Source organism: Mus caroli, unplaced genomic scaffold (genome assembly GCF_978045245.1).
Source record: "Mus caroli unplaced genomic scaffold, Mus_caroli_1 scaffold_17, whole genome shotgun sequence".
NCBI lineage: Eukaryota > Metazoa > Chordata > Mammalia > Rodentia > Muridae > Mus > Mus caroli.
This window is the reverse complement of record NW_028227272.1, coordinates 24,095,914-24,119,837: the sequence shown is the minus strand read 5'-3', so window position 1 is coordinate 24,119,837 and position 23,924 is coordinate 24,095,914.

Genomic DNA, 23,924 nt, shown 5'->3' with positions numbered 1-23,924 from the left:
CCAACTCAATTCTTCACAGAGTTAGAAAGAGAAAATAGCAAATTCATTTGGAATAACAAAAAACTCAGGATAGCAAAAATTATTCTCAACCATAAAAGAACTTCTTGGGAATCCCCATCCCTGACCTCAGGTTATACTACAGAGCAATAGTGATTAAAACCTGCATGGTATTGGTACAGAGACAGGCAGAAAGATCAATGGAATACAACTGAAGACCCAGAAATGAACCCACACACCTATGGTCACTTGATCTTTGGCAACAGAGCTAAAACCACCCTGTGGGAAAAAAGACAGCATTTTCAATGAATTATGCTGGTTCAACTGACAGTCAGCATGTAGAAAAATGCAAATCGATACATTCTTATCTCCTTGTAAAAAGTTCAAGTCCAAGTGGATAAAGCATCTCCACATAAAACCAAAGACACTGAAACTAACAGAAGAGAAAATGAGGGAGAGCCTTGAACACATGGGCACACGGGGAAAGTTCCTGATCAGAACACCAATGGCCTATGTCTTAAGATCAAGAATTGACAAATGAAACCTCATAAAATTGCAGTTTCTGTAAGGTAAAGGGCACTTTCAATAGGACAAAATGGCAACCAGATGATTAGGAAAAGAGCTTTTCCAATCCTACATCCAATAGAGGGCTAATATCCAATATATAAAAAAAATACTCAAAAAAATTAGACTACAGAAAATCAAGTAACCATAATAATTAAAAAAAAAGGGTACAGAGCTAAGCAAAGAATTCTCAACTGAGGAAACTCAAATGTTCATGAAGCACCTAAAGCAATGTTCAACATCCTTAGTCATCAGGGAAATCCAAATCAAAACAACCCTGAGACTCCACCTCACATCAGTCAGAATGGCCAATATCAAGAACTCAGGTGACAGAAGATGCTGTCAATGATGTGGAGAAAGAGGAACACTCCTCCATTGTTGGTGGGATTACAACCTGACACAACCACTCTGGAAACCAGTTTGGCTGTTCCTCAAAAAACTGGACATAGCTGAGGACCTGAGGACCCAGCTCTACCATCCCTGGGCATATACCTAGAAGATGTTCCAACATATAACAAGTACATATGCTCTACTATGTTCATAGCAGCCATATTTATAATAACCAGAAGCTAGAAAGAACCCAGATGTCCTTCAACAGAGGAATGGATACAGAAAATGTGGTACATTTATACAATGGAGTACTACTCAGCTATTAAAAATGACGAATCTATAAAGTTCTTTGGCAAATGGACAGACGTAGAAAATATCATCCTGAGTGAGGTAACTCAGTCACAAAAGAACACACATGTCATGTGTGGTCTCCCTTCCCCCACCTGCTTGAACCTGCTTGCTCAAGGGTGGAGTTTCCTGCTCATTCGTGCTGCCACGCCCACTGCTGGACCCTGTCGGCTTAGATGCTTGGAGGCACACACATGTTCGTCCTGCTACTGGATCCCGAGTTACTTGGCGGGAAATTGGGTTCCCTCCCCCTTCCTTTATAACTGAATGTTAGAATTAAAAAGGCAGGCTTTAAACATGAAATAGTCTTAGCCCCATTCTTTCTTCCGCCCCGTCTAGATTCCTCTCTTTTCAGCTCAAACTGCCATTCTCAGTTAAACCATTCGTGTTGTAGACTGCGGGCAGGCCGCAACAGTCATGCACTCACTGATAAGTGTATATTAGCCCAAAAGCTCAGAATACCCAAGATACAGTTCACAGACCACATGAAGCTCAAGGGGAAGGAAGACCAAAGTGTGAGTGCTTTGGTCCTTCTTAGAAGGGGTATCAAAATATTCACAGGAGCAAATATGGAGACAAAGTGTGGAGCAAAGACTGAAGGAAAGTCCATCCAGAGACTGTCCCACCTAGGGATCCATCCCATATATATTTACCAAACATAGACAGTATTGTGGATACCAAGAAGTACATGCTGACAGGAGCCTGATATAGCTGTCTCCTGTGTGGCTCTGCAAGAGCTTGACATATACAGAGGCAGATGCTCATTGCCACCATTGGATTGAACACAGATTCGCCAGTGGAAGAGTTAGAGAAAGGACTGAAGGGGTTTGCAACCCCATAGGAAGAACAACAATATCAACCAACCAAAGCACACAGGGACTAAACCACCAACCAAGGAGTACACATGGAGGGACCCATAGCTCTTGCTGTGTATTTAGCAGAGAATGGCCTTGTCAGGCATCAATGGGAGAAGAGAACCCTTGGTCCTGTGAAGGACAGATGCTCCAGTGTAGGGTAATGCCAGGGTGGGGACATAGGAGTGGAAAGTGGGTGGAAGCACACCCTCATAGAAGCAGGATGAGGGAGAATGGGATAGGGGCTTTCTAGGGGGGGGGGAATAGGGAAAGGGGATAACATTTGAATTGTAAATAAATAAAAGATCCAATCAAATAAAAAAGAAAGAAAAAAAGAAAAGAAAGTTAATTGAACAAATCTACCCAAGTTCAGATCTGAGGAGTATCTTCTGTAATTTCTATCCTATTCCCATTCTCCCCACTCTCTGATCCTTATTGTGGTTTCTAATCAGTGGGACCCCCAGATCTGAATTCTAAAATACTTACTTTTCTCCTTTCACCCACCTATAAGAACAGAAGTCAGAACATTATACAACCCTCTCTGTCTTTTCACCAATTTTCTCACTGAACCAGAAGTTACAGTGAATGGCCCTGTCTGTACTTCTCATCTCTGTTGTTCCTTCCTTACTTAAATAAACTCCAATGATCAATTCTCCATAGCACATCATATTCAGCATAAAAGTGGCATGCCACTTTAGCAATGGTTTGTGAACAATCCCATTGCATATGTTCTAATCCAAGAGGCTATAGTATTTCATCTATTTTCAGTGTTGTGTGGTATCCACCAGAGAAGACCACATAAACAAAGGTTTAGGCCAATAGACCATCCTTATTAGCCAGCTGGCAACTACACTGAATGTTGGGACCTGAGTACAGTCCCAAGTCTTTCTTGGGTTGGGCATTTAAATACACACACACACTGGAAAAAAAAAACTCACATCCTGGTTTGACACACCTCATTTAGCAAGAAGAGTTAACCAGAAGCATAACTACAGGAGGTCAAAAACATGCTTAGCACATTTAGGGATTTTCCTAGAAATATGGACTTTGATGGATTATGTTCTTTTTCTCATTTTAACAAGTAGTGTTGCCTACAGGTTAGATTTCGAGGCTTGAATGATATTTCCCTCATGATATCAGTTGTGCTAAGGTCTGGGAACCTATTATTTCCAAGTATTTTGATCTTCACAATACAGTTTTCCCTCATCAAAGATGCATGGCATTCTGTATCGTATGAAGATAATAAAAAGAAGCAATTCTATAAGTGATAGTAGGAAAATGATCAGATAAGAAGTTAGAAGTGAGGACTATTTCTGCTGTAGAGAGAAATTTGATTCATTATAATGAAAATACAATGACACTTTTGTTTTCAGTGTCTGAAGACCAAATTTATATTTCTTCTTTAGAATATATTTAAACAGTGCACCTGAAGGGATAAAAGTGGCCGGTTCCAATAGCAAGGAATCTTGTGACTTTAATTGTGAATGTGGCATCTGTACAGAACTTGGTTTTAGTTGCCTACCAGAGACTGGAGGAACAAGTTACCTAAAGTGTGTTTTGTTCTTCTAAAAACCAAAACTCTTTAAAGACCAGAAACTCTTGATGGTGTGTTCCCAAGGAACTAAAAGGTACAACTTTTAAAAGGGGATCCTGGTGTGTGGGCCTAAGAAGAAAAGATCAGAAAAGGAAGGAGCCAGTAATGTGGTGTGGCTGGGAAAACCTCAGATGGTCATCTGTCTTGGGAGGGCTGGGAAGAGGAGAAGGGAAAATAATCTAGGACAGTGCCCAAATCAGGATGTGCATATCTGGCCAGCAGCCACGGTTTTTCTGTGCTCAGTTTGAACAGGAAGTGTACAGAAGGAAATAAAATAGTCTTTGTGATTCAATAGACTAGTTTGTAGATCAACCCTGCCTAAAGCCTCAAACTCATGTCCCATCAAAGAATCACTTTTGCCAAATACCCCAGTTTTGATTGGAAAGTGGAAACAATTTATCTCCAGTGGTATAACAACCACTCATATAATGTGCATATAGAAGTAAATAGCCCCAGCTATGTCCATAGAAGTAGCAATAATCAATATCAGTGGGTTTTTTAAAAACATAGAAAGTGAAGAGGGGACTCTAGGAAGAAGGGATGGTTTAGTGGGAGAAGGAAGGTATCAAAGAAAGTAAAAGGTATAAAAATGACCAAAATATTCTGTATGAACATATGAAATTGTGAAATAATTAAAAAAGAAAATTATTTCTTCCCAAGTCCCAAAGGCCAGAATAACAAATTATCACTCAAGTAAAATTTAGGTATGGATGACAAAGCATCCTCCTCACACAGGATTTTGGACAGTGGGCACTGAGTTGATGGTGAATCTAGCATTACTTGAAATAGAGCCTTGCTGCAACTCCTGGGTCAGTGTTCACCGTGCATGGCATCCCTTGCCATACCGGTGAGAATAGAAGAACATATTTTGCAGGCATTTAGTTCAATTACAAATCCAAGATGATATTTTCATATTGAGATTCTTAATCACATCTGAAAACTCTGATATTTTAGCTAATATTTTTAGGTCCAAATAGTACAATATGATACATTCACAAGACTATAACTTTTTTTCACACACACACACACACACACACACACGCATGCACACACACCATGTATAATAGAAAATTTATGGAATAATTTGTGGTACTTGACATGTATCTACATGCACAAGTTAAAATTATTTGTCCACCTTTATTTTTTAATTTTTAATATTTTTATTACGTATTTTCCTCAATTACATTCCAATGCTATCCCAAAAGTCCCCCATACCCTCCCCCCCACTTCTCTACCCACCCATTCCTATTTTTTTGGCCCTGGCGTTCCCCTGTACTGGGGCATATAAAGTTTGTGTGTCCAATGGGCCTCTCTTTCCAGTGATGGCCTACTAGGCCATCTTTTGATACATATGCAGCTAGAGTCAAGAGCTCCGGGGTACTGGTTAGTTCATATTGTTGTTGCACCTATAGGATTGCAGATCCCTTTAGCTCCTTGGGTAATTTCTCTAGCTCCTCCATTGGGAGCCCTGTGATCCATCCATAGCTGACTGTGAGCATCCACTTCTGTGTTTGCTAGGCCCCTGCATAGTCTCAGAAGAGACAGCTATAACAAGACTATAACTTAATAGCAACACTTTTACATTTCACTGATGATGTCAACTTTAAAAAGGTTCTCAAAGGTGGATGCATATCCTTTTTCTTCTTTCCAACTTTGCATATTATCTGTCCAAAAATTCTTACTTCGCAAGAGACATTTGCAGAGTCTGGGTGAGGAAATGATAGGAGCTTCCCTTAAGGTTGTTTTCCCAGATGCTGCTGATTCTTTTTACGTTATATTTCTCTACATACCACTTATTCTAGAGCTATAGCTAGTCCCCACCCGCCTCACAATAAATTTTCCTAACACAGTGACATAGAAATATTTTTAAAATATTTAGGTATGGGTATTGATGGTATAGAATAACAGAAGCAAGGACATAACTTTAACTACTGCTAAATTTGTTCTATAGGGTAAAATAAGTGGATATTCTGGGTTTATCATCACACCTTGAAGACTAAGAAACCCTCTAACCATTTGTGTGGTTATTTGCTGAGACATGAACAAAAGTTCACCTGCATTAAATGAAGTCAACATAATAGATCTGCCTTCAGGAATGATGAAATAACCCAAAGTCTTGGAGGGATTAATATTACAGAATCTACCAAGCCAAATCTGCTTACCTATGTTTGAAGTCCTCAGGGTTCATATGTTTCTCGGAAGTAAATTCATGAGCAGAAAGGCAGCATATCCTGGGATCTTTGTGGTTTCTGTTTTCTATAAACATTATAGAAGAAACTGCTGCCTCTGAGTGGGGGCACCTAAATGCAGGAGAAGCACTTCATCTCCTACATTGCAGTTGTTATAGTGGAATAATGATACAGGACCAAACAAGATAGGAATAAATAATTCACACAAACAGACCATTGTTGCATTTCTAGAAGTGAATACTTTACTAAATTGTTGCTTGATACATACATAAGAAAAGCACTTTTCTTCATCTAAAGTTTCATTCAACTGAATCATAAATACAAGGCATCACTGCCAGCCAAATTTCAGACCTTGAACCCAATTCTAGAAAAACTACTTTTAATATATATATATTAATACTTATATATATTTATAATATACTTATAATACATATATATATATGTCTTTTAAGATATATGGATATACATATATAAGTAGCATATATGTAGGCATATATATATATATATATATATATATATATATTTATACACACACATACACACACACATATATATGTATGTCACCTCATCCTACTACAGGGATACTTTGTCAAACACGTCCTTTGCTGATTTATTCATAAGGTCCAACAATTAGAAACAACTAACTAATATGTCCACCAAGAAATGAATGGATGAACAAAATGTAGTACATTTATACAATGGAGTATTACTCCATCATTTAAAAAATAAAATATTCGAGAAAAGCACCGGGGCAGCTGGGGCGCAGGGTCGACTGACACTCGCCAGCTACCCACAACACCCGCCACAGGATCTTAAGACTTCTGGTGAGTGGAGCACAGCTTCTGCTCCAATCCAAGTGCTCGGGACCTGAGACTGCATTAGTTAGGGAAGCAGAAACCGGCCTGAGTAGGGCCACAGGCCTCATCCGGCCGGATCAGCGCCGGGGTAGCGGGAGCGCAGGGTTGCCTGACACCCGCCAGCTACCCACGACCCCCGCCGCAGGATTTTGGGACTGCTGGTGAGTGGAACACAGCTTCTGCTCCAGTCCAATCACGCGGGACCTGAGACTGCTCTGGTTGGGGAGAGAGAAATCCGGCCTACATAGGGCCACAACCCTCTTCCAGTCAGAAAAGCACCGGAGCAGCTGGGGCGCAGGGTCTACTGACACTCACCAGCTACCCACAACACCGGCCACAGGATCTTAAGACTTCTGGTGAGTGGAGCACAGCTTCTGGTCCAATCCAAGTGCTCGGGACCTGAGACTGCATTAGTTAGGGAAGCAGAAACCGGCCTGAGTAGGGCCACAGGCCTCATCCGGCCGGATCGGCTCCAGGGTAGCGGGAGAGCAGGGTTGCCTGACACACGCCAGCTACCCACGACCCCCACCGCAGGATTTTGGGACTGCTGGTGAGTGGAACACAGCTTCTGCTCCAATCTTTAAACAGTGACAACGAAAACAACTAACCCCAGAGATTACCAGATGGCGAAAGGTAAACGTAATAATCTTACGAACAGAAACCAAGACCACTCACCATCATCAGAACCCAGCACCCCCACTTCGCCCAGTCCAGGGCACCCCAACACACCGGAAAAGCTAGACACGGATTTAAAAGCATATCTCCTGATGATGATAGAGGACTTCAAGAAGGACTTTAATAACACACTTAAAGAAATGCAGGAGAACACTGCTAAACAGGCAGAAGACAATAAAGAGGAAGCACAAAAATCCCTTAAAGAATTGCAGGAGAACACTGCTAAAGAGTTACAAATCCTTAAAGAAAAACAGGATAACATAATCAAACAGGTAGAAGTCCTTACAGAAAAACAGGAAAACACATCCAAACAGATGATGGAAATGAACAAAACCATACTAGACCTAAAAAGGGAAGTAGACACAATAAAGAAAACCCAAAATGAGGCAACACTGGAGATAGAAACCCTAGGAAAGAAATCTGGAACCATAGATACGAGCATCAGCAACAGAATACAAGAGATGGAAGAGAGAATCTCAGGTGCAGAAGATTCCATAGAGAACATCGGCACAACAATCAAGGAAAATGTAAAATGCAAAAAGATCCTAACTCAAAACATCCAAGAAATACAGGACACAATGAGAAGACCAAACCTAGGGATAATAGGAGTGGATGAGAATGAAGATTTTCAACTCAAAGGACCAGCAAACATCTTCAACAAAATTATAGAAGAAAACTTCCCAAATCTAAAGAAAGAGATGCCCATGAACATACAAGAAGCCTACAGAACTCCAAATAGACTGGACCAGAAAAGAAATACCTCCCGACACATTATAATCAGAACAACAAATGCTCTAAATAAAGATAGAATACTAAAAGCAGTAAGAGAAAAAGGCCAAGTAACATATAAAGGCAAGCCTATCAGAATTACACCAGATTTTTCACCAGAGACTATGAAAGCCAGAAGATCCTGGACGGATGTTATACAGACACTAAAAGAACACAAATTCCAGCCCAGGCTACTATACCCAGCCAAACTCTCAATTAACATAGATGGAGAAACCAAAGTATTCCATGACAAAACCAAATTCACACATTATCTCTCCACGAATCCAGCCCTTCAAAGGATAATAACAGAAAAAAACCAATACAAGGACAGGAAACACGCCCTAGAAACAACAAGAAGGTAATCCCTCAACAAACCTAAAAGAAGACAGCCACAAGAACAAAATGCCAACTTTAACAACAATAATAACAGGAAACAACAATTACTTTTCCTTAATATCTCTTAATATCAATGGACTCAACTCCCCGATAAAAAGACATAGACTAACAAACTGGCTACACAAACAAGACCCAACATTTTGCTGCTTACAGGAAACTCATCTCAGAGAAAAAGATAGACACTACCTCAGAATGAAAGGCTGGAAAACAATTTTCCAAGCAAATGGTATGAAGAAACAAGCTGGAGTAGCCATTCTAATATCTGATAAGATTGACTTCCAACCCAAAGTCATTAAAAAAGACAGGGAGGGACACTTCATACTCATCAAAGGTAACAAAATAACAAAAAACAAAATACCAAAAAACAAAATAACAAAATAACAAAAAACCTAGGATAGCAAAAACTCTTCTCAAGGATAAAAGAACCTTTGATGGAATCACCATGCCGGACCTAAAGCTCTACTACAGAGCAATTGTGATAAAAACTGCATGGTACTGGTATAGTGACAGACAAATAGACCAATGGAATAGAATTGAAGACCCAGAAATGAACCCACACACCTATGGTCACTTGATCTTCGACAAGGGAGCTAAAAACATCCAGTGGAAGAAAGACAGCATTTTCAACAAATGGTGCTGGCACAACTGGTTGTTAACATGTAGAAGAATGCGAATCAATCCATTCCTATCTCCTTGTACTAAGGTCAAGTCTAAGTGGATCAAGGAACTTCACATAAAACCAGAGACACTGAAACTTATAGAGGAGAAAGTGGGGAAAAGCCTTGAAAATATGGGCACAGGGGGAAAATTCTTGAATAGAACAGCAATGGCTTGTGCTGTAAGATCGAGAATTGACAAGTGGGACCTCATGAAACTGCAAAGCTTCTGCAAGGCAAAAGACACCATCAATAAGACAAAAAAAAAAAAAAAAAAAAAAAAAAAAAACACCAACAGATTGGGAAAGGATCTTTACCTATCCTAAATCAGATAAGGGACTAATATCCAATATATATAAAGAACTCAAGAAGGTGGACTCCAGAAAGTCAAATAACCCCATTAAAAAATGGGGCTCAGAACTGAACAAAGAATTCTCACCTGAGGAATACCGAATGGCAGAGAAACACCTGAAAAAATGTTCAACATCCTTAATCATCAGGGAAATGCAAATCAAAACAACCCTGAGATTCCACCTCACACCAGTCAGAATGGCTAAGATCAAAAATTCAGGTGACAGCAGATGCTGGCGAGGATGTGGAGAAAGAGGAACACTCCTCCATTGTTGGTGGGATTGCAAGCTTGTACAACCACTCTGGAAATCAGTCTGGCGGTTCCTCAGAAAATTGGACATAGTACTACCGGAGGATCCAGCAATACCTCTCCTGGGCATATATCCAGAAGATGTCCCAACCGGTAAAAAGGACACATGCTCCACTATGTTCATAGCAGCCCTATTTATAATAGCCAGAAGCTGGAAAGAACCCAGATGTCCCTCAACAGAGGAATGGATACAGAAATTATGGTACATTTACACAATGGAGTACTACTCAGCTATTAAAAAGAATGAATTTATGTAATTCCTAGCCAAATGGATGGACCTGGAGGGCATCATCTTGAGTGAAGTAACACAATCACAAAAGAACTCACACAATATGTATTCACTGATAAGTGGATATTAGCCCAAAACTTAGGATACCCAAGATATAAGATACAATTTGATAAACGCATGAAACTCAAGAAGAATGAAGACCAAAGTGTGGACACTGTGCACCTTCTTAGAATTGGGAACAAAACACCCAGGGAAGGAGTTACAGAGACAAAGTTCGTAGCTGTGATGAAAGGATGGACCATTTAGAGACTGCCGTATCCAGGGATCCATCCCATAATCAGCTTCTAAACGCTGACACCATTGCATACACTAGCAAGATTTTGCAGAAAGGACCCAAATATAGCTGTCTCTTGTGAGAAGATGCCGGGGCCTAGCAAACACAGGAGTGGATGTTCACAGTCAGCTATTGGATGTATCACAGGGCTCCCAATGGAGAAGCTAGAGAAAGTACCCAAGGAGCTAAAGGGATCTGCAACCCTATTGTTGGAACAACATGATGTACTAACTAGAACCCCGGAGCTCTTGTCTCTAGCTGCATATGTATCGAAAGATGACCTGGTCGGCCATCAATGGAAAGAGAGGCCCATTGGACTTGCAAACTTTATATGCCCCAATATAGGGGAATGCCAGGGCCAAAAGAATGGGAATGGGTGGGTAGGGAAGGGGGGGCGCTATGGGGGACTTTTGGGATAGCATTGGAAATGTAATTGAGGAAAATATGTAATAAAAATATTAAAAATCAAAAAAAAATAAAATATTCAGGTAAATAGATAGAATGAGGAAAAAAATCATCCTGAGTGAGATTACCCAGACTCAGAAAGACAAACGTGATATGCATTCACTTATATATGGATGCAGATGTTACTGAATGATAACCAAGCTACAATCCATATAACCACAGAGGTTATGTAGAGAGTAATGGAATAGGATTGAAGGATGGATCTCCCAAAGAAAGGAAAATGAAATATATAGTTATGGATCAACAGGGAGGTAACAAGGGTAGAAGGGTAACAAGGATCAAATATGTGAGGGGTAGGAAGAGGGGAATGAGAGAATCACCAAATAAGAAGGAAGACAGAACCCTCAACTGGACATCTTTTGTACCCAGATGAGGCTTCCAGTATTTGTGGTTGTGTTAATCTAATTTAAATGTTGACCAAAGTGGCCCCCTTGGAACCCTCAAACATTCCAGGTTCTTGCCAAAGCTATGGATGGCTCTTTACAAACTGATATTAAGGCCCTATTGCTAAAGGTACTTACACAAAACTGAACATGGAGCCTTTTCCCTTATGTACTACTTTATGGTACTTGAAAACACTCTGGAAGATAAATGCCAACCCAGATACAAACCCTGTGATCTAGAATGGTGACCTGCCTACAAGATGCACTAGTGTAATCATGGTACAAACTTGTGGGAGTAGCCAACCAATATCCAATTTAAGTTAAGGCCCATCCCATGATATGGAACTCAAACACAACACTATTTGTGATCCTATGTACATCTGTGAGCCATGTGTGTCTTGTGTTTGGAAAAAAGATTCTTTGGACTTGTCTAGAATCTCTGGCTCCTAGGATATTTCTGTGATTTCCCTCCTCTGTGATGCTTTGCAAGTCTTGTTGGAGGGGTTACTAAGTAGATGTCTCATTTAAGGCTAAGCACTCCAAAGTCTCTTTATGCATGCTGCCCACTTGTGTATCTCTATGCTATTTAATATCTACTCTATGAAGAAGCTTTATTGATGTCTCAGTGATGCACTGATCTATGGATACAGAAATAAATCATTACAAGTCTTTTTAATACAATGTCCACTTATCAAAATAATAGTAACAGATTACACCATAGGGTCTAGGGTTTGTATAGATACAGAACTTTGACCTGATAATGAAACCCGTTATGGGTTTCATCTCAATAAGCAGGCCTTAAATCTGATCAGAAGGTGATTAAATATATCCGTGATCTCCTTGATATTATTGGATCCGTGGGCATGTCTTGACAGGACAAACATTATTGCACCTCCCAGTCTTCCCAGCTAGGAAATACTGATGATTGCTTTCCCATCTTAATGTGTATAGCATTTTTTCAGCATTATGAAAGCTAACAATTAAATGTCATTACCCACATGATTTTGCCATGTTTATAAATTCCAAGATCTTTTATTGTCTGGGGGAAGTCTCCAAACCTAGGGCCTATAACTGAAGAAATAGCCTTGTCTTGGTACTAGATTTTTGTGGTTGGTAGCATATAGTGTATAGTTTGGATATTGTTGCAGTGCTATACTATAACTCCTTTAATATATATGGGTATATATATTAGGAGGCTTCTACAGTAGTAGGTTTCTATATGGATGTTTTTTAAAAACCTCTAGTGTTCGTTATCACTCCCCATATTGTTTGCTCTACTGCACACTGCCCTTTCCTACTCCACTTAATTCTTCTTACTCTATTGTTCCTCTTTCCTTTTTTATATCACTACATTCTATCTTCCCTTCTTTCTCTTATGGCTCCTTACTATTTTCATAACCTTTATAGGTGATCAAATGAAACACACCTAACCAAAGAATCAATGCTAGCATCAACATTTAGAGAGAAAACATGTTGTTTGTATTTCTCTGTCTTATGTCTGTCTACATATTTACCAAACAATATTATTTTTCTTAACAGTTGAGTAATATTCCATTAGGTAAATACGTTATTTTTATTATTCACTCATTATTCGATGAACATCTGTGTTGTTTCCATTTCCTAGCTATTGTATATTAATCTTTAATGAACATGGATGAGCAAATATTGTTGAACTGTTGAACAGTTCTTTGAGTATATATGACTAAGAGGAGTATAGCTGTCCCAACGTGGTAGATCTATTTTTAAGAAATTGCTGCACTGATGTTGATAATGTATTATGCACTTCCACTAATAGTCCATATATACATTCCTCAAATTCATGCAAGTTTGTCATCAGCTTTTAAATCTTAGTTCGGCTGACTGGAATATGATAAAAGTCTCAATTAGTTTAAATAGCATTTGAGTAATGGCTAAGGACATTGGACATTATCCACTTGAGGCCTGCTCCTTTCTAAAGGGAAAGGGATGAAGAATGGATTTGAAGAAAGAGGAGTTGGGAATGGAACTGGAATAAGTGGAGGAAGGGGACACTGTAGTTGGGGTGTATTATAAAAGAGAACAATAGACAAAAAAATATTTCTCTGCTATTTATATTTCATCTTTTGAGACCCTTCTGGCTAGTTCCATGACTCATTTTTAAATTTGTTTTGTTTTTCTTATGTTCTGTTTTTTGTTTGTTTGTTGTTTTTAGTTTTCGTATGTTCTAAATATTAACTCCCATTTAATGTATAGCTGTTGAAGTTATTTTCCCATTCTGTAGACTGCCACTTCATTTGAATGGTGATGTCCTTTGCAGTAAGAATTATTTTCGTTTTATGTGTACCTTCTAATAATTGTTGATCTTACACCTGGGTCCTGAATGTCAGTCCTGGTGCCTTTATGCTAAATACACCCCACACTTTTTATATATATCAAATTCAGAGTATCAATTCTCATACTGTTCATCATAATAAGTTGATTTTTGCACACGATAGGAGAGGTAAGTATCTAGTTTCATTCCTTAGATATGCCAATCCAGTTTGACCAGCAATGCTTGTTGAAGATTATCTCATTTCTTCACTGTGTATTTATTGTTTTATAAAAAAAATCAGGTGACCTTAGTTTCATGGACTAGTATCAGGGTACTCAATCCATTATGATCACTGTGTCTTTTTTAATGCCAGCATCATGCACTTTTTATTATTATATATTTCCATAGAAGGAATTAAAAATAGTAATGATGATACCTCCCAGAGTCTTTTTATTGTCCAGTGTCATTTTGGATATTCTGAATTGCTTATAATTCCACATGAATCTTTAGATAATTTTTAATCTCCATGAAAATTACATTGCAATTTTAATGAAGTTTATGTTAGATTTATAAATTAATTTTAGTAGTGTATCTATTCCCACAATCTTAGTCCTACTGCCCCATGAGGATGAGAAGTCTTTCCATTTTGTGGTATCTTCTTCAATATTTTTATAATAGCATCCCTTCATTAGTTATTTATACTGCAAAAAATTTTTGAGGTTAATGGGAATGGGATTTTATCCCATAATTTCTCTTTGATTATGTGTGTCATCTGTATATAAGAAGGCTACTGATATTATGGAGTAGTTTTGTATCCTGCTTCATTAGTGGATGTGTTTAATCTATGGAGTCTATTTAGTGGTAAATTCTGTAGGATATTTTGTGAACAGAATCATATCATTTGCAAATAGGGATATTTTGACTTCTTCTTTTCATATCTTTATCTCTCTTATCCCTTTACTTGTGTCATATTTTTTAGCTATAATTTCAAGCACAACATTGAATGGGAATGGAGAAAATAGCCATCCTTGTCTTTTTGCAAATATTAGAGGAAGTGATTCTAGTTTTTGCCACTTTGCATTATGTTGGATGTGAGTTTATTATGTGCAACCATAATTATATGGAGACCTAGTATTCTGTGGAGTATTCGTATTTCTAGGAAATCCATGAGTCTTATCATGAAAGATACTGGATTTTGTCTGAGGACATTTTTGCATCCAAGAGGTTATTATGTTATTATTGTCCCCATGACTGTTTTTATAGCATAATAGAGTTATCAACTTAAATATATTATGAGCCATCCCTACACCTATGGGATCATCATGTGGGTTTTTTTTCCTTTGAGTTAGTTTATATAGTGGATTACATTGGTGGATTTCCATCTATTGAACTATCCATGCATCCCTGGGATAAAGCCTAGCTGGTCATGGTGAAAGATCATTTTGATGTATTCGTGGATTCGGGTTGCAAGAATTTTATTGAGTACTTCTGCATAGATATTCATAAGGAAAATTTTTCTGAAGTTCTCTTTCTTTGTTGGATCTTTGTGTGGTTTAGATATCAGCCACAGTTATGTGGCTTCATTGAACAAATTAGGTAGAGTTCCTTCTGTTTCTATTTTGTGGAATAGTTTGAAAAGTATGGGTATTAGGTCTTCTTTGAAGGTCTGATAGAATTCTGCATTAAACACACCTGGTCCTGGACTTCTTTTGCTTGGGAGACTATGACTGACAGCTTCTGTTTCTTTGAGGGTTATAGAACTGTTTATATGGTTTATCTGATCCTGATTTAACTTTGGTACTTTGTATCTGTCTAGTAAATTATCGATTTGATCCAGAATTTTCAGTTTTGTTGAGTATAGGCGTTTGTAGTAGCATCTGATGATTCTTTAAATTTCTTCAGTTTCTATTGTTATGTCTCATTTTCATTTCTTATTTTCTTAATTTGGATACTGTCCCTGTGCACTCTGGTTAGTATGACTAAGAGTTTAACTATCATGTTTATTTTCTCAAAGAATCAGCTCCTGGTTTTGTTGATTCTTTGTATAGTTTTCTTTGTTTCTACTTAGTTGAAACAAGTAGAGTTTGAGCCCTGAGTTTGATTTCTTCCTGCTCTCTACTCCTCTTGGGTATATTTCCTTCTTTTTGTTCTAGAGATTTCAGATGCACTGTTAAGCAGCTAGTCTATGCTATCTCCAGTTTTATTCATCCACTCAGATCTATGAGGTCTTTCATTGTGTCCCATAAGTTTGGAAATGTTGTGCCTTCATTTTTGTTAATTCTAAAAAGTCTTTAAGGTCTTTCCTTAAAGATTTTTCTTACTTCTTCCCTGACCAAGTTATCACTCAGTGGAAAGTTGTTCAACTTCCATGTGTATGTGGACTTTCTGTTGATTTTCTTGTTATTGAAAAGCAATATTAGTCCATGGTGATCTGATAGGATGCATAGGATTATTTCAATCTTGTATCTGTTGAGGCCTGTTTTGTGACCAATTTTTGTGGTCAATTTTGGAGAAGGTATCATGAGATGCTGAGAAGAAGGTATATTCTTTTGTTTTAGGTTGAAATGTTCTATACATATCTGTTAAGACCATTTGGTTCATAACTTCTGTTAGTTTCACTGTGTTACTGTTTAGTTTCTGTTTCAATGATCTGTCCATTGGTGAGCGTAGGGTGTTGAAGTCTCCCACTATTATTGTGTGAGGTTCAATGTGTTCTTTGAGCTTTAGTAAAGTTTCTTTTATGAATGTGGATGCCTTTCCATTTGGGGCATAGATATTCATAGAGTTCATCTTAGCAGATATTTCCTTTGATAAATATAAAGTGACCTTACTCATCTTTTTTGATAACTTTTGGTTGGAAGTTGATTTTCTTCAATATTAGAATGGCTACTCCAGCTTGTTTCTTGGAGCCATTTGCTTGGAATTTTTTCTAGCCTTTTACAATAAGGTCATCTCTGTTACTGATGTGTGTTTCAGGTATGCAGTAAAATGCTAGGTCCTGGTAATGCATCCAGTTTGTTAGTCTATGTCTTTTTATTGTAGAATTGAATCTATTGATGTTAAGAGATTTTAAGTACCAGTGATTGTTGCTTCCTGTTATTTTTGTTATTAGAAGTGGAATTATGTTTGCGCGGCTATCTTCATTTTCAGTTTGTCGTAAGAAGATGCATTTCTTGCTTTTTCTTCTACATAGTTTCCCTCCTTGTGTTGGAGTTTTCCATCAATTATCCTTTCTAGGGCTGGATTTGTAGAAAGACATTGATTAAGCTTGGTTTTGTCATGGAATATCTTGATTTCTCCCTCTATGGTAGTTGAGTGTTTTTCTGGGTATAGTAACCTGGGCTGGCATTTTTGTTCTCTTAGAGTCTATATGACAGCTGCCCAAGATCTTCTGGCTTTTTTTCATCCCTGTTGAGAAGTCTTGTGTAATTATGATAGGTCTGACTTTATATGTTACTTGACCTTTTCCCTTACCTCTTTTAATATTCTTTCTTTGTTCTGTGAATTTGGTGTTTTGATTATTAAGTGATTGGACAAATTTCTTTTCTAGTCTAATGTATTTGGGGTTCTATAGGCTTCTTGTATATTTATTGCCATCGATTTTCTTAGGTTAGGAAAGTTTTCTTCTATAATTTTGTTGAAGATGTTTACAGGCCCTGTGAGTTAGGAATTTTTACTCTCTTTCTATCTATTATTCCTAGGTTTGGCATTTTGATTTTGTCCTGGATTTACTGGATGTTTTGGATTAGGAGATTTTTGCATTTTTCATTTTCTTTGACTATTGTGTCAATGTTTTCTATGGTATCTTCTACACCTGAGATTCTCTCTTCTATCTCTTCTATTCTGTTGGTAATGCTTGCATCTGACTCCTGATATTTTTCCTCTGTTTCTATCTCCACAGTTGTCTTCCTTTGTGATTTCTTTATTGTTTCTATTTCCATTTTTAGAACCTGTACGGTTTTGTTCAATTCTTTGCACATGTTTGGTTGTGTTTTCCTGTATTTCTTTAAGGGATTTATGTGTTTCCTCTTTATGGGATTCTACCTGTTTGCCTGTGTTTTCCTGTATTTATTTTTTTTGTTTGCTTGCTTGTTTTGTTTTTTGTATTTACTCTCATCTCCCTTTATTTCATAATGATATTTTCTTTGTATTTTTATTAGATATTTTCTTTACTTACATTTCAAATATTATCCCCTTTCCTGGTTTTCCCCATGAAAACCCTCTATCCCATCCCTCATGCCCCTGCTTCTATGAGGGTGTTCTCTCACTTCTTCACCTGTTTCCTCTTCCCCATCCTGGCATTCCCCCACAATAAAGCATCAAGCCTTCACAGGACTAAGGGCCTCTCCTCCCGTTAATGTCCTCCAAGGCCATCCTCTGATACATAAGCAGTTGGAGCCATAGGTGGCTCCATGTGTACTTTCTGGTTGGTGGTTTATTCTATGGAATTCTGGGGGGTCTGGTTGGTTAATATTGTTTCTCCTATGGCATTACAAAGCTCTTCAGATTCTCCTGTCCTTTCTCTAAATCCTCCATTGGGGACTCTATGCTCATTCAAATGGTTGTTTGAGAGCATCCACCTCTGTATTTGTCAGGCTCTGGCAGTGCCTCTCAGAAGATAGCTATATCAGACTCCTATTAGCAAGCAATTCTTGGCATCCACAATATTGTCTGGGTTTGGTAACTATATGGCTTGTATCCACAAGTGGGGTAGTCTCTGGATGGCCTTTTGTTCAGTCTCTGCTCCACACTTTGTCTTTGTATGAGTATTTTGTTTCCATTTCTAAGAAGGACTGAAGTAACCACTCTTTGGTATTCTGGCATTTTTTAAGGGAGTTAATTATGTCTTTCTTAAAGTCCTCTATCATCATCATGAGATATGATTTTAATTCAGATTCTTGATTTTCAGGTGTGTTGGGCTATCCAGGACTTGCTGTAGTGGGAGAACTGGATTTTGATGATGCCAAGTAGCCTTCATTTCTGTTGCTTATATTCTTGTGCTTGCCTCTCACCATCTAGTTATCTCTGGTGTTAGCTTGTCTTGCTGTCTCTGAGTGGACCTTGTCCCTCCTGTGAGCCTGTGAGTTTAGGTGTCTCAGCACTCCTGGAAGACAAGCTATCTCTGGGCAGGATTGAGGTTCGGAGAGCTGTGGCACAAGGTCAGTTCTGAGGTACAAATTGAAACTGAAAGGATTGTGTCCCGAGTCCTCTGAAGTTCCTGGGTCCTTTGGTCCCCAGGCTGGTCCCACTTGGGCTAGGTATTAAGGCAATAATGGTGGTCTCACCTATGAGTTTTGGTGTGTCAGCACTCCTAGGGGACAAGCTATCTCTGGGCATGGTGGCATTGGGTTGCAGAGAACTGTGGCACAAGGTCAGTAAAAGGCCAAGACAATATTTTCTAATGAAAGTTGTTAGCCTGATTCTTTTAAATAGGGAATTGAGATCAATATGATTAAGAATTGTTGCTCAATAGTGTTTATTAATTATGATGATTTTATTTTCTTAAATTCTTTTTGTAAAATCTACTGGAATTGTTTATTTATCCCTACTTCCTTTTGGGGTGTGTTTAACTTCTTCAGACTAAGAAATAAAAATAAAAATAAAAATAAAATTTTTTGGACTAAATGGATTTTTATTGGGTATTTATTTCATTTACATTTCCAATGCTATCCCAAAAGACCCCACACACTCCCCCACCCACCCACTCCCACTTCTTGGCCCTGGCATTCCCCTGTACTGAGGCATATAAAGATTGCACGAACAATGGGCTTCTCTTTCCACTGATGGCCAATTAGGCCATCTTCTGATACATATGCAGCTAGAGACACGAGCTCCGGTGGGGTACTGCTTAGTTCATATTGTTGTTCCACCTATAGGATTGCAGATTCCTTTAACTTTTTGGGTACTTTCTCTAGCCCCTCCATTGGGGGCCCTGTGATCCATCCAATAGCTGACTGTGAGCATCCACTTCTGTGTTTGCTGTCTCACAAGAGACAACTATATCTGGGTTCTTTCAGCAAAATCTTGCTAGTGTATGCAATGGTGTCAGCGTTTGGAGGCTGATTATGGGATGGATCCCCAGATATGTCAGTCTCTAGATGGTCCATGCTTTCGTCTCAGCTCCAAACTTTGTCTCTGCAACTCCTTCCATGGGTGTTTTTTCACAATTCTAAGAAGGGGCAAAGTGTCCACACTTTGGTCTTCATTTTTCTTGAGTTTCATGCGTTTAGCAAATTGGATCTTATATCTTGGGTATTCTAAGTTTCTGGGCTAATATCCACTTATCAGTGAGTACATATTGTGTGAGTTCTTTTGTGATTGGGTTACCTCACTCAGGATGATGCCCTCCAGGTCCATCCATTTGCCTAGGAATTACATAAATTCATTCTTTTTAATAGCTGAGTAGTACTCCATTGTGTAAATGTACCACATTTTCTGTATCCATTCCTCTGTTGAGGGGCATCTGGGTTCTTTCCAGCTTCTGGCTATTATAAATAAGGCTGCTATGAACATAGTGAAGCATGTGTCCTTCTTACTGGTTGGAACATCTTCTGGATATATGCCCAGGAGAGGCATTGCAGGATCCTCCGGTAGTACTATGTCCAATTTTCTGAGGAACCTCCAGGCTGATTTCCAGAGTGGTTGTACAAGCTTGCAATCCCACCAACAATGGAAGAGTGTTCCTCTTTCTCCACATCCTTGCCAGCATCTGCTGTCACCTGAATTTTTGATCTTAGCCATTCTGACTGGTTTGAGGTGGAATCTCAGGGTTGTTTTGATTTGCATTTCCCTGATGATTAAGGATGTTGAACATTTTTTCAGGTGTTTCCCTGCCATTCGGTATTCCTCAGGTAAGAATTCTTTGTTCAGTTCTGAGCCCCATTTTTTAATGGGGTTATTTGTTTTTCTGGAGTCCACCTTCTTGAGTTCTTTATATATGTTGGATATTAGTCCCCTATCTGATTTACGATAGGTAAAGATCCTTTCCCAATCTGTTGGTGGTCTTTTTGTCTTATTGACGGTGTCTTTTGCCTTGCAGAAGCTTTGCAGTTTCATGAGGTCCCATTTGTTGGGAGGAATTTCTTTTCTGATCCAGTCTATTTGGAGTTCCATAGGCTTCTTGTATGTTCATGGGCATCTCTTTCTTTAGATTTGGGAAGTTTTCTTCTATAATATTGTTGAAGATATTTGTTGACCCTTTGAGTTGAAAAATCTTCCTTCTCATCTACTCCTATTATCTGTAGGTTTGGTCTTCTCATTGTGTCCTGGATTTCCTGGATGTTTTGAGTTAGGATCTTTCTGTAGGATGGGGAAAGGGTTTAGGGAACTTTCAAGATAGCATTTGAAATGTAAAGGAAGAAAATATATAATTAAAAAATAAACTAGAAGAGCCATGTGATTGATGGAATTTGTCATTTGTCTCTTGAGAAAGTACTAATAGTATATGGTAAAGGCCAAGTGGTTCAGAAAATTTTGTTTTATTTAAAAATATTTATTTATTTAGATTTTATTTATTTGTCTATTTATTTATTGTTTGTTTGTTTGTTTGTTTAGAGCCAGATTCTTTAGTATTGTGCAAATAATCTATCATTAAGATCAAATCATATAAATTTAAACTTTCATTCTAATAGGATACCAGTCTTGAATTCCCACATGGGGCAGAGTTCCATGCTTCTGTGAGAAGCTGTGGAGGAAATGGAGATGCAAACTCCCAATTGGAGAGCACTAACATGCTAGGTACTGCCCTAAGAACTTGCTTTCATCTGCTTATACTGCTTTAGAAAACACCTGAGAAACAAACAGGTGTGTGTAGCCAGTGATGCCATATGGGACTATGGCAGCACATTAGAGCTAGCCCTGGACATGGGAGGTACTGGTGAGCTGGCCCTGAGGGCTTGAGCACAGAGAGAGGAGAAATGGGAAACATATGAGAGAATGTAAAGCTAAAGAATGAAGCATCACTCTGAGATCTGTGACCAGGGAATAGAGTTCTAGGCCTCTTCACCCATCTCTCTATGAGAATCATTCTACAACACACTCAGACCCAGACCTTAACCATAAGGTATCCATGAGATTTATATCCAGGTCTAGCTACTATAAAAGATCAACATTATAGAAGTCGTGCAACTTGAATCCTGTATATTATTCTACTTGTGCTATGGGGAATTCTTGGGGCACATGTCTTACAGTTTCTTCAGTTGCATTTCATACTAGTAAGACATTTTATTGGTCCTTCACTTGGGCCTGCAGATGCCTGACTGGTGAGTTCAGTGGGATAAAAGTGATTGACATCAGTCTTCATATTGTTCCTTCTCTTTCACTGCCTTTTTCTTTGTGTCATTGGCGAAATGTGTTGTCCAGAACTATGTTAACAGGAAAATCAACTCAGATATGCCATTCTCTCTTCTGTGTGAGGTTGGAGAAATTACCAGCCACATAATGGGAAATAACAGAACACAAAAGAAGGAAAAGGAGATACCCCTAAATTCCTCTGCTATTTCCCAAAAATTATCTGAATAGCCTTCCTTTCTATTAGCTGTTTCCCTCGTTATTTCTACAAGGTGTCTGTGAGTCCTCAATTCCCTAGAGGTGAGTTGGTGAATGTAAGCAACATGCCCATTCTTTCTTCTATGGTACTCAAGGAGCCTTTCTTTTTCTTTCAAATGTGTCTCTTGGGAATTGTTTTCTCTTGACCTCGATTGATTAATTGCATATTTAAATTTAAGAAATGTAACTATAAAATGAAGTACAATACAAAGTATTTGTCTAGCTGTAGGTTATGAGTTCAGGAAATTTTATCTCAAGGTTAGTGATTTACTGAGAAAAAGTGCCCAGGGAGCATTTGTTGATATTTTAATGATTTTACTTTATTTTTTATTTTTTGGATTCTATGAAGAGCCAAAAGAAAACAATTATTCACAATGGTTTGATTTCCTTTTTCAGTATACCTAGCTAAAAATATAAATATACCTTTAAGTACAAAATAAAAACCAAATTCAGTATTTGATGTTTTTCTTTCTAAAGTTTCTTAGGAAACCATGGGAATATTTGCAGAAAATCCACTGCCAGGTTTGGGAAGACAGACATTGTATAACTGTGGTTTAAATGCTTTTATGAATACAATGCATTTTTGGATTGCTTTTTAGAGATGGGGTACACAGAAATGCTTTTTGCTAAATGCTAGAGGGGTAAATTAATCCCCTCTCCTACTTATTGCAGAGGACACCATCTAACACATGTATTCGTCTTGCCTTCCATGTGGCTTCAGTCATTCAGCTGGGTCTTTGGAGATCTTTTTTGCTTATTTTAAGCTTTTTTTCTTCATTTTGTTTTAACATGAAATTCCTTGGCATGATGAATGCTAAGAATAAAAACCATGGATTTTACCCCCAAAGCTAAACTTTCCCTGAACTGTCCCTCCCACATTTTTTTTTAACATCACCAGTTGTATTCACCCTTATTTGAATAGAAATTTCTTACCCCCTACACAGTCCCTGGCAGTGAATACCTCTCTGCCTACCTCAGCTTTTGAGACTCACATTCATTTCAAATCAGTCTTTCAGAACAAATAAACATCGACTCTAACCACTGAGACAGCCAAGGGGCTCCAAAATACTTATTCAAGTGCTATCTATTCTTCCTCTGGCTTCCATTAGAGTCTAAGTACCCCGGCTGAGTGAGCAAAGGTAGAGATTACAAAAGTGCAAGGAATGATGCAGTTTCCCAGGATGAAGGAAGGATTCTCATGCCTTCCTTGTCTTTCAGAACTCAAGCTGCCTGCACAGCTATCAACATGCTGCCGGCAAACCCTTCCACACTACCTTACTCTTGCCTGGTCTTTATAATTCTACTTTCTTGAGTATTAATTAGCAAATGAGCCAATCCAAAACCACTTAAATGTTGGCTATTTACAAACTCTTTCCTGTTTTGGAAAGAAAAGGGGTCGATTAAATTACTTAAAAATGTGTGGGGTGCCAACATACGAGGCTTATAATTTCTACTAAGTAAAGAAAAGAAGAAAACAGTTTCTATGTCCCCTGCTCCATATGCACCACTTGCTTTGTCCTTTCTCTTTGCTTTGTTGGGAATTATTAAAAAGGAAAGAATTTTCATGGAAAAGTTATTATTGTAGAGCACTGACCATTGCATTAATTCCCCCCTCCCCGTCAGTTCTTTTGCATGGCAGGAATGTTGGACTTTACTCAGGAACTGCTTAGTGAGCTTGTGGATGGATGGGATTAGTTTAATCTCCTCTCACAAGCCTCTTAGTGAGCTGGGAGAGGTGGGGTGATGAGGAGCAGTGGTAAAGTGGAGGAGGGCAAGGACTAGGGAAG